Source organism: Erinaceus europaeus, chromosome 6 (assembly GCF_950295315.1).
Source record: "Erinaceus europaeus chromosome 6, mEriEur2.1, whole genome shotgun sequence".
In the NCBI taxonomy this organism is placed as follows: Eukaryota; Metazoa; Chordata; class Mammalia; order Eulipotyphla; family Erinaceidae; genus Erinaceus; species Erinaceus europaeus.
The window spans coordinates 18,841,553-18,852,388 of NC_080167.1; the positions used below are offsets into that span (position 1 = coordinate 18,841,553).

At 42.0% G+C, this 10,836-nt stretch overlaps 1 long non-coding RNA gene across 1 annotated transcript; it reads right to left on the reverse strand.

The window, feature by feature from the left end:
• Positions 1-5,126: 5,126 nt before the first annotated feature.
• Positions 5,127-7,848, reverse strand: LOC132539099 (uncharacterized). The gene is made up of 2 exons (XR_009550414.1): positions 6,568-7,848; positions 5,127-6,009 (listed from the first exon to the last, which is right to left on the reverse strand). It is a non-coding gene; the product is annotated as an uncharacterized LOC132539099 (long non-coding RNA).
• Between the last annotated feature and the right edge of the window lie 2,988 nt (positions 7,849-10,836).

The window sequence follows — 10,836 nt, forward strand, 5'->3', positions numbered from 1 at the left end:
CATAGCAGTGGCTCAAAATGCAAGATTGGGAGTTGGGCAGATCTCAGTTCTGATCAGGATTCCAAGGAAGACTAGAATAACAGGTGATCTGTCACGCACAGTGAACCATAGAAACTGTCTTTTGATCTTTCACTATAAAAATAAAATTATTGTAGATGGTAAAACATCAGGGATTCTCCAGTGCCATCCTCTGTGTGTCACATGTTTTGATTTAGCTAACTCTTCCCAGGTAACTCAACCGGCAAAAGACAGAATTGGGGTCTGAACTCCAGAGTACCACACTCAAGAGCATGCCAGTGATCCACTGGACACAGCTCCTGACCCATAGTGCCAGTGTTTCTTCCAGGGGGATATTCTCGTACCTTTATTTTTTAATATTTATTTTATTTATTTATTCCCTTTTGGTGCCCTTGTTGTTTTATTGTTGTAGTTATTATTGTTGACATCGTTGTTGGATAGGACAGAGAGAAACGGAGAGAGGAGGTGCTGGGCTAGTGTTGGGGGTTGCCTCTTCCTGGGCACATACTCTCTGGGTTGGAGAGAACTCGACTAGAACCAGCCTGGGCTGCTACTCACTCAGCAACATGGGAGAAATGACTCATGAACTCATGGCGGACTGGCAAGGCAATGTCTTTATTGATCAGAGAAACAACGCTTTTAAATGGTAGACCCGGACGTGGCAAGTCAGAAATGGCTAGGAAGGGGGTGGAGAAAGGCAAAAGTTGGCTGGAAAGGTAGGAACTTCCTTAGCAACTGTTGTGAGGGTTTTAACTGGTAGGATTAATATTACCCTGCAGGCAGGGAGGGTCTGGAGGTAGAAAGAAGATACATCAAAGGAATGGAGTGGGTAGAGATCTCTCAGGCAAAACAATTATTATGTAGATAGGCAATATTATCAGGAATGCAAGGTGCTTTGTAAGGCTCTTCACAATTACCCGACAAGGAGAGGGAAGACAGAGAAGGAGAAAAAGATAGACACCTGCAGACCTGCTTCACCATTTGTGAAGCGACTCCCCTGCACGTGGGGAGCCAGGGCTCGAACTGGGATCCTTACACCGGTCCTTGTGCTTTGTGCCACCTTCGTTTAACCCACTGTGCTACAGCCCGACTCCCTACTCTCATACCTTTTATCTTCTTTTCTTAAATTGTTCACACAATGACTTATTTTGAGTAAATTCTGACAGATTAAATTTACTGTCTGTCAGAGATTAAAATATGTCCTGCTTCCCCTATGCCACTGCAAATGAGGAACTATAGATCTCCTTATATTAAGATTTAAGGGAGAAAGAGAGAAGACCTGAAAATTTTTCTAAGAAAAAATTTGTTTCCAATAGAGACAGAAATGAGAGGGAACACTTCTGATTAAATCATCTTCTCCCAAATATGCCTGGGATTTAGTCATTTAATGTTTTTTATTGACATAAATCATTTAGATAAAGTGGTTGCTCAGAAAGCTTTTTTGGCTCTCCAAGCAGGAAGAAATATTAATTATGGCTGAGCTGAGAACCCCATGAGATTATCAAGCAAGGGAAGATTTCTGACGTATTCAACTCAGCCAGTAAGTAAGCAAGAGGAAGACATTCTCTGTCCCAGTCCTACTGTCAAATAGGACAAACAGCTAGCAGAAAATTATCATTTGTATTCATATCCTTAGTTCATTGTTCTTGATTCTATCTTCTAAGTTGGTGTTTGGATTTAATTTGCCTTTGAAGAACTGCTACCATTTAGGAAGTAAGCTACACTGATAAGACAGTAACAGACTTTGTTGTTGAATGTGCTTTATCTTAAGTCCTCTTCATCCCTGAAGAATTGTGCTAAAACTTCTTGAAGATCACCTCTCTGTGATCAATAGAGGACTTAACAAATAAAACACCTTCATGTTACTGACCTCTGTTAAAGCCAGGTTTTCCAAATTCTCATGATTTTTTCTTTCTCTCTCTCTTTTTTTGTTTTGTCTCCAGGGTTACTGCTGGGGCTCGGTGCCTGCCCTACAAATCTGCTGCTCCTGGAGGCCATTTTTTCCCTTTTGTTACCCTGTTTTTTTTTTTTTTATCATTGTTGTGGTTATTATTATTATCATTGCCATTGATGTCATTGTTGGATAGGACAGAGATAAATGGAGTGAGGAGGGGAAGACACAGAGGGGGAGAGAGAGAGACACCTGCAGATCTGCTTCAACACCTGTGAAGTGACGCCCCTGCAGGTGGGGGCTCGAACTCAGATCCCTACTCTGGTCCTTGTGCTTTGCAACATGTGCACTTAACCTGCTGTGCTACCGTCCAACCCCCTCTTTCTTTCTTATTTCAAATGAAAGTACTGACTACCATACTGCTCACTAAAGTCAACTGTTCATTCTCTTTCCAATCTTCTTATGCATTAAGTGTTTGGGCTTTACAATTTCCTAGTAACTCTGTTAGTGAGAATTGTCCAACACTCTGATTACATAATGTTACATAGATCACAGCTGTCTGTCTTCTAACACTATCAGGAAAATAAGGACTAGGGACTGGTTGGTGGCACATCTGGTTGAGCACACAGGTTGCACTGTTCAAGGACTCGTGTTCAATCCCCCAGCCCCCACTTGTAGGGGGAAAGCTTCACGAGTGGTAGTGGTGAAGCAGGGCTACAGATATCTCTCTGTCTCTTTCCCTCTATCATTGCCTGTAGTTCCTCATTTCAAATTCTCTCTGTATCTGTCCAATAATAATAAATAACTAAAATATTTAAAAAAAAGAAAGGAAGCAGCCAGAGCCAAAATTTTTGCTGTTTTCTATAGCAAAGCACTAAGTCTACATTATATATTACATGTTTGTTTAAAACAAAAACAGATCTGTCTCATAGATACAAACAACAGATTGCTGGTTATTGGTGGGGAGAGGGGTGGGATAAATGGATGAAGGGAATCAAGAGGTGCACATTTTCAGTTGTAAGATTAAGAAGTCATTGGAACTGGGTGGTGGTGCCCCTGGTTTAGTGCACAGATTATCATGCTCAAAGACGCTCGTTCAAGCCTCCAGCCCCCACCTGCAGGGAAAAATGCTTCACTAGCATTGAAGCAGCACTGCAGGTGTCTCTCTTCCTCTCTATAGTCGTCTCCCCCTCTCAGTTTCTCTCTATGCTATCAAAAAAAGGGAGGAGGGAAGAAGAAAAATTACTTCCCAGAGCTGTGGATACATTGTGCAGGCTCTGAGCTTCAGTGATAACCCTGGTGGCAAAATAGATAGACAGATAGATAGATAGATAGATAGATGAATAAATAAATCACATGGGTATAATAATAGCATGGGGCCCATAGGTAATATGGTGTTGAAAATATTTTTAAAGTTGCCCGGAATAGATGAGGAATAGACTTATGATGTTAATAATTTACATTGTGCATGCATGTTGAATAATCATTGTGTTGAACACTGAGGGTAATATTGTCTTGTATGTCAGAATGATTTGTTTAGCATTTTCCAGTCCCCTTCCCTTTTTTCCATGCTGTTCCTCCCACTCTTATTTCACAACAGGAGAGGGTGGTGATTTAAATTTGTTGTATATAGTCTAGATGTTTGATATATTCCTAGAATGGTCTCTCTATATGGAAGTCACACTAGCTCTATATAAGGAATGTGGTGTCACCTTTATGTATAACAAAGTGTAGAGGTACTAATAGGATTAGTTTTTTAAAAATTCTTATTATTAACAAGATTGGAAGATAACAGGGGTACAACTACACATAGTTTCCATCATCAAAGTTCCCTAGAAATTTCCCTATCATTATCCCTCTAGGGTAAAGATTTGGGAGTATGGAACAAAATTCTTTATGAGGTGCAGAAGGTGGAAAGTCTGACTTCTGTAATTGCTTCTTTGCTGGACATGGGCTGGACAGTTCAATCCATACCCTCACCTTGTTTCTGGCTTGTCCTAGTGGGTTAGAGCTCTGGAGAGATGAATTTCTGGGTCATATTGGTAAGGTTGTCTGCTCAAGGAAGTTAGGATGATATCATGGTAACACCTGAAACTTGGTGGTTGGAAGGCAGTAAGATATAAAGCAGGACAAATGGTTTTTTCAAATATTTTTTACATTTATTTATTTCCTTTTGTTGCTTTATTGTTGTATTATTGTAGTTATTGATGTTGTCATTGTTGGACAAGACAGAGAGAAATGGAGAGAGGAGGGGAAGACAGAAAGGGGGAGAAAGATAGATACCTGCAGACCTGCTTCACTGCCTGCGAAGTGACTCCCCTGCAGGTAGGGAGCTGGGGGATGGAACTGGGATCCTTACGCTGGTCCTTGTGCTTTGCACCACCTGTGCTTAACCTGATACGCTACTGTCTGACTCCTGGACAAATTGTTTAATAAACAGAAACCCAAAGGCAGAAATGGAGCAGATTAAATTGGTTGTCTTTGTGAAGAAGCTAGGAAGTCTATGTTTGTTCCAAGGGGTTCATGACTAGTAGTTTTTGCCTGAGCCTGATAGCTAACATGCAGGTGGACTAAAAGTACTGTCTGGGTAGATGGTGTCAAGAGTTGAAAATAGGACTAGAAAACTCAATCAGGGCAGAGTATAGTTCCCAAATATGAGGAAAGTATATAAATATCGTTAACTGCAAACCCCATCAATCTGACTTAGGACTCATATTTATTTGTATTTAGCACAGAAGCCTGTGTATCCTCTGAGTCCCTGGCAGTCTCAGCTCACAGTCGATGGTCATAGCTGATAACATACTGTACTCATTTCAGGGCTAGTCTTCCAGTGGCAGGGTATGTTTTAATGGAAATGGGTTTTGAGTCTGGATTTACTTTACTCCAGGATATTTGTTCTGTTGCTTATATGATGCTATGATACAATCTATTATATATATATATATATATATATATATTATATATAACATCTATAAGTTTTATATATATTACTATAATATATATTATATATATTATATAACATCTACACTTTTTAAAAAATATTTATTTATTCCCTTTGGTGCCCTTGTTGTAGTTATTATTGTTGTTATTGATGTCATCATTGTTGGATAAGACAGAGAGAAATGAAGAGAGGAGGGGAAGACATAGAGGATAGAGAAAGATAAATACCTGCAGACCTACTTCACTGTTAGCGAGCATAAATCAAACCACCATCCACTGTAAGGAAGCAAAGATGTTTATTGACGAATTGCAATCCGGGCCGAGATGGTGACTGGTGTTAGTCTACCAAACTCGACCCCGAACAGGGCTCAAACCATACAATTTATAGGAATTCAGACTACACTCAGGGAGGGGGAGCACATCACCTTATCAACCTACATCCAATAACAGGCTATAGCAAACACAAGATCCAATCATTTCAAACTTAGCAAAAAGCGGGGCCCATACAAAGCAAAGCGCGGGCTATTTTCAAATATAGTAAGATCACACAACCAATAGAATTCAACCAGGCAGGGTCGCCACATCCTCCTGCCATCGGCTATGACCACCCATCCGGTAGGCAGCACACCACAAAGTCTGTTCAAAGGTCCTGATAAGGCTTGTCCCCATGTAGGGTCCTTCGAACAATGGGTGGCCTTCACTGATGAGGTCCTGATAAGGCTTGTCCCCAGGCAGGGTCCTTCGAACAATGGGTGGCCTTCACTGATTAGGTCCTGCTTATTCAAGGGGGAAGGGGCAAGGAATTTTCCACCCCATACTACAAGCAACTCATACTAAAAGCACTTAACAAACAACTGCATAAAAAGGGAATTTCAAGGCTACTGCCTTTTACATTCCCCACTTGTCTTAGCCGAGAATCAAATCTTTGATTCATCTTCATCTTTTTTTTTTCTTTTGGGTCAGTGGGATCAGCAACTGTCCTCTTCAAAGGAGTGTGATGAATCTAGTGGCACTTTCTGGCAACCTTTGCAGCAGTTGGTGTACTCAGGATCACAATATAAGGTCTTTCTCACTGGGTGTGCCTTGTGGAGCAGGCAGCAGGTGACAGGGTCCTTCCCAAAGGCTTGTAGCACAGCATTCTAATTGTCCTGCAATATAGGCTGGAGATCTGTAAGAACTTGGTAACAGTTGTGGGATAGATCAGAGACAAGAGCATCACAGATCATGACAGCAGCAGTCTGCCAAAAACCATTTCAAAGGGAGACAGTTTGTTTACAATGGGAAACAGTGTACTCTCAGAAGGGCCTGAGCCAGGAGCGATACCCATCCCCTGCCAGTTTCAAGGGTTAATTTAGTTAAAGTCTCCTTTAAGGTCTAATTTATCTCTCTACCTGCCCAGGGATATGGGGCTCGTTAGCATAATGAAATTTCCAATTTGTTCCCATTTCTCGGGTCACTAACTGAGACACAAAAACAGTGAATGTCTGCTTACCAGAACCAATGGTGAGAGGGAACTCTCCACCTGGGCACTGTTTTATCTAAAATTTTCTTGCTCACCATCTATGCCCCCTCAGACTTTATTGGTTAAACCTCTACCCAACTTGAAAATGTGTCTATAAATATCAGCAAGTACTTATACCCAAAAATCTCTGATTTTACTTCTGTAAAATCTATTTAGTCTCTAGTCCTAATCTCTTGCCCATCTTATTTCTCCTTACTGTATCCAGGGTCCTTTGGAAGCAGGGAGCCTAGTAGAATCAATGTCAAGGCTGGCTCTGCTTGTTGTGTAGCTGCACAAGTGGCTTCATCTGCCCTCTAGTTTCTTTTCTGATGTCCGGAACAATGGGTCACGGCTGCTTCTTGCAGGGTCCATGCGGCCTCCAGTAGGTTCTTTTGCTGGATCATCTTCCCGGTGGGAGTCAGGAATCTTCTCTCCCCACATGCTCCATGCACACGCCATGTAGCAAAGGCATACCTCTTGGCAGTCATGCATTTGTAGGGAGCCTCAGGATCCGTCTCCAACATCAGGGTGGCAGGGTTCAGGCCGGTAGCAGCACTGAATTTCACTCATGGCTGGTCTAGGAACAGAACTTGGTAGCAGGTTAGGTGGGCATTGGACTTGCCCCAGTGATGGCTTGTCTGCTTTCCTTACCAGCTGTGCCACAGGTGCTATTGTCCTCAGGCATTTTGTCCATCCAGCAGCTACAGGGTCCAATATTTGACAAATAGGCAACGGGTCTGTGCCATGGCCCAAGTTTTTGGGTCAGCACTCCCCGGCTTATGTCTTTAAGTTCATCTACAAGCAGTCTAAATGGCTTGTTGATAAAACAGCCTTTCTTCCAGTGTCCTTTTTCTTTGCAGTAACATCACTGATCTTTCTCTACCCTTAGCCCCTATTTTCTGACTTTCCTTTTTCCTCTGGGCACTGCCCCAACTTTCTCTCTCTTTCTTTCTTTCTTTCTTTCTTTCTTTCTTTCTTTCTTTCTTTCTTTCTTTCTTTCCAAAGTCTAATGTCAAAACATTTACCAACTTCTTAAAAACCCTCTGAGCAATCTCTCAGCTTTTCTTTAAAATCTTTGTCTTCTGTAACTTTTTTCTAATACCTGGGGCAGATTTGAGCAACAAAAGGCCAAATTTAGTGTCATTCTATTTACCTTAGAGAAATTTGTGGGCCATTTTACTGCCTCTTGGAGACCCCCTAAGAGAACCTGGCAGTATGATTGAAGGGGTATCACTGCTGTACTCGTACATTTGTAACCAGTAAGACATACACAAAACCAGATTAAGAGCTTACCAAAACTGACAATCTAATTACCAGAATTTGCCTATACATCTCTATGTAATTTTAGAAGGTCTTTTTAACAAACAGATATACCAGTATAGTATATAAAGTCAATATCTAATGTGTTGACATAATAAAATGATCACCATTTTTTAGCATTATTTTAAACTTCTTGGGCAATTTAAGCACAATATCAAAACAGTTTTTGTTAAGATCTTTACTCATCACAAAGCTATCATGAATAAGTGTAGATATAAAACTCTTAATAGATTTTACCCCTTAGAACTCTAATATGGCAACTTAAAAGGCTAAAATAAACCTCATAACTTAAATATTCAAAATAATAATTTTGTTAAATCAGGATTTGCCAAAACAAATCTTCTATCAGACCAAAAATACCATTTGTCAAGAATAAATCTCTGACAGCGTCTTAAAACAAACCAGATAATTTTTAAAAGCAGAAAGATATAAAGAGGAAAACCAGAGCAAAAGCCTTAGGCTAGAAAATCATTAATATAACCACTGTGTTATTTTTCACTCACCTAAGCCAGTTCTACTTCTTTAGTTGAGAAGGTATTTTAAAACGTTTACATGTCAATAACCTTTCTGCCATTTTCCACACAAGAGATAGAGACACATCTTCAGTGTATGATACCTAACTTGAGAGGCTCTGTTTGAATTTTAAAGAGCATACATTTAAAAGTTACCTTTTTAACCTACTGTAGCAATTTCTATGACCAGGATCTCTAAACCAAATTCAGTTTAACTAAATTTTTCCTTAAACTTTAAACAAACTCTAATTACTTAGAGAGTTAACACATACTAGTGACTTCTCAAAGCATTTTCAATGTCAGACAAATGCCAAATTTGCTGTGGACCAATATCTATAAAATAGATAATTTGCATATCAATTTGGAGAAGATGAATTGTCACATTAAATACTTAAGACTTTAGATCTTTAGCTGTCTTAGCAAATGAATTTTTACCCTTATATTACCACATAAGAACTGTATTGAAAACTCCTTTTTTTTTTTTAAAGAACTTTGATAAGAATGCAGCTTTAAAGTTACTTACACTTTTAACCTTAAGATTAACATTTCTTAGGCCACAAAAACAGACCTAAAACACACATATAAACATGTAAGACATCTCATAGCCACCTTTTTATCATTTATATATCTGGGCTGATTGCTTAGGGGAAAAGAGCAGCTTTTAACCAGTACAGACACATCTTAGCAACATACCTGGTCAAACACAAATTTAGATCTGCACTCACACAATTTTTCAAGATGAAACATCTCACATTTATATACTAAGATTTTTTTATCCAATAGCTCCTAGGACAACCTTAACTAGTCCTAAAAAAAACAAGGAGGAAGAAACAAATTCTTTCAGCTTCTCTCTACGAGGAGCCCAAGAGGACCAAGGGCAGTTTTCAGACAGCTCCAGTCAGCTCCAGGGGCATGGGTAAAGCCACACACATGCTAGCACTATCACCCATCTGCACCCATGGGCCCGTCCCAGGTCACAGCCACACCAAGGCAGGGCGGGGTGTCGCCCCTGCACTAGAGCTGCTGCCTGGCCCGGCTCCAGGCCCCTGCTGTGACCAGCCAGCCTGACTCCTGTGAGGGCGGGGTGGCACCCTCAGGGTCCTGCCTGGACTAGCCTGAGGACATGGTTCTGCTACTCAGGCTTAAAAGAGAGACAAAGACAAGGCAAAATTCAGCTGGCAACTTCAGGCCGGAACCAAATCTGGTCCCATCGCTCTGAGATGATTTCTTAATGTTGACCAAAAAGACACAGGGACACAAAAAAGCACAGAAACACATCTTACATCAAAGGTGAGCCTTTCTGAGGAACAAAAAGTCATGAGTTTATATTTATGCACTCCTACCCCCAAACTCTGAGTAACCAGGTCCAGTGGGGTAGATGCCGCCTGGCCCATTCCTGCAAAGTGGAAGTAAGTGAACACGAAACACAGACTGACAAACAGACAAGACACACACAGACAGACAAGCGCGCTTAACAAATGTCCAGACAATACCTAACACCCCAGATTTCACGGGTTCTTTTTATACTCTTTCTTACAGCCAGCTGGCACACCGTTTTCTCATTCTCACACACTTTTTCCCTATCAACCCAAAGGGTGTCCACTTGGGACCTTCTTCCCTTTTTAGGTTGCAAGAAGTTTTTATTAATGGAGACTCCAGTTTTTCTAAAATTTTTTTTTAACCTTTAACCTCCTGTGGTACCGTAACACAAAATAAGGGAAGGAGACAAACAAAAAGACAAACCGCAAATGCTGCGAGACCAACAAGGCAGATTGTAAGTGGGGAAAAAGGAACTGACATCTGATGGATGTCAGGCACACAACGATGCTCGCCTGGCCGGGCCCCTCGCGGGACCTTAAGGGGTCTTAGCTTAGGGGTGACCGTATGATCCCCGGTCTAGGTCTCAACTACATTGAGAACCCCCACTTAGCTGAAACGACTCCACGGACACGCAGGTTAGAGCTCACTCAAGCCCCGTAGCTTTTCAGGCCGTGAGGCACATAGCATTCACACACACGCAGCAGACCACTCACTCAGTCAAGATTGGGCAATTACCATTCCGGCTGCCGCTACTAAGGAATGTTGCTAATTAGGCCTTCAGGAGTCACCGGAGAGTAGCTCCAGCCAGACCCCCTCAGTTGCACTAACAGGCTCAGCCTTTTCGCGAATTGCCAAAGTGAGGAGGGTAAAGGAGACAAACACAGAGTGGCCACGAGAGACAGTTCGGAAGCGGACCCTTTTCCAGATCCTTAGGTGGACCCTGTTTCAGGTCCCAGGTGGACCCTGTTTCAGGTCCCGGGTGGACCCTGTTTCAGGTCCTTGGGCGGACCCTGTTCCAGATCCTTACCCCAGCAGCCTGGGAGTCCTCACTCCCCAGCACTGCGGTCTGGGATTTTAACGCGGCGTCCCGCAATCCACAGACCCCCAGGCCCCCTGGGGACTTACACAAAAATCAAGCTTGACTCACTGGTTCTCCGGAGGTACAGAGCTGGAAAAGAAATGGTACCATGCAAAATTCAGGCCTGACTTACCGGCGCCGGGCAGGACTTCCAAGGCCTCCGAGGGTCCGGACCCAGGATGGGGTGTCCTCAGGAGTACCCGTCTGAGGTATCTCACTGGAGCCTCCAAATGTTAGCGAGCATAAATCAAACCAC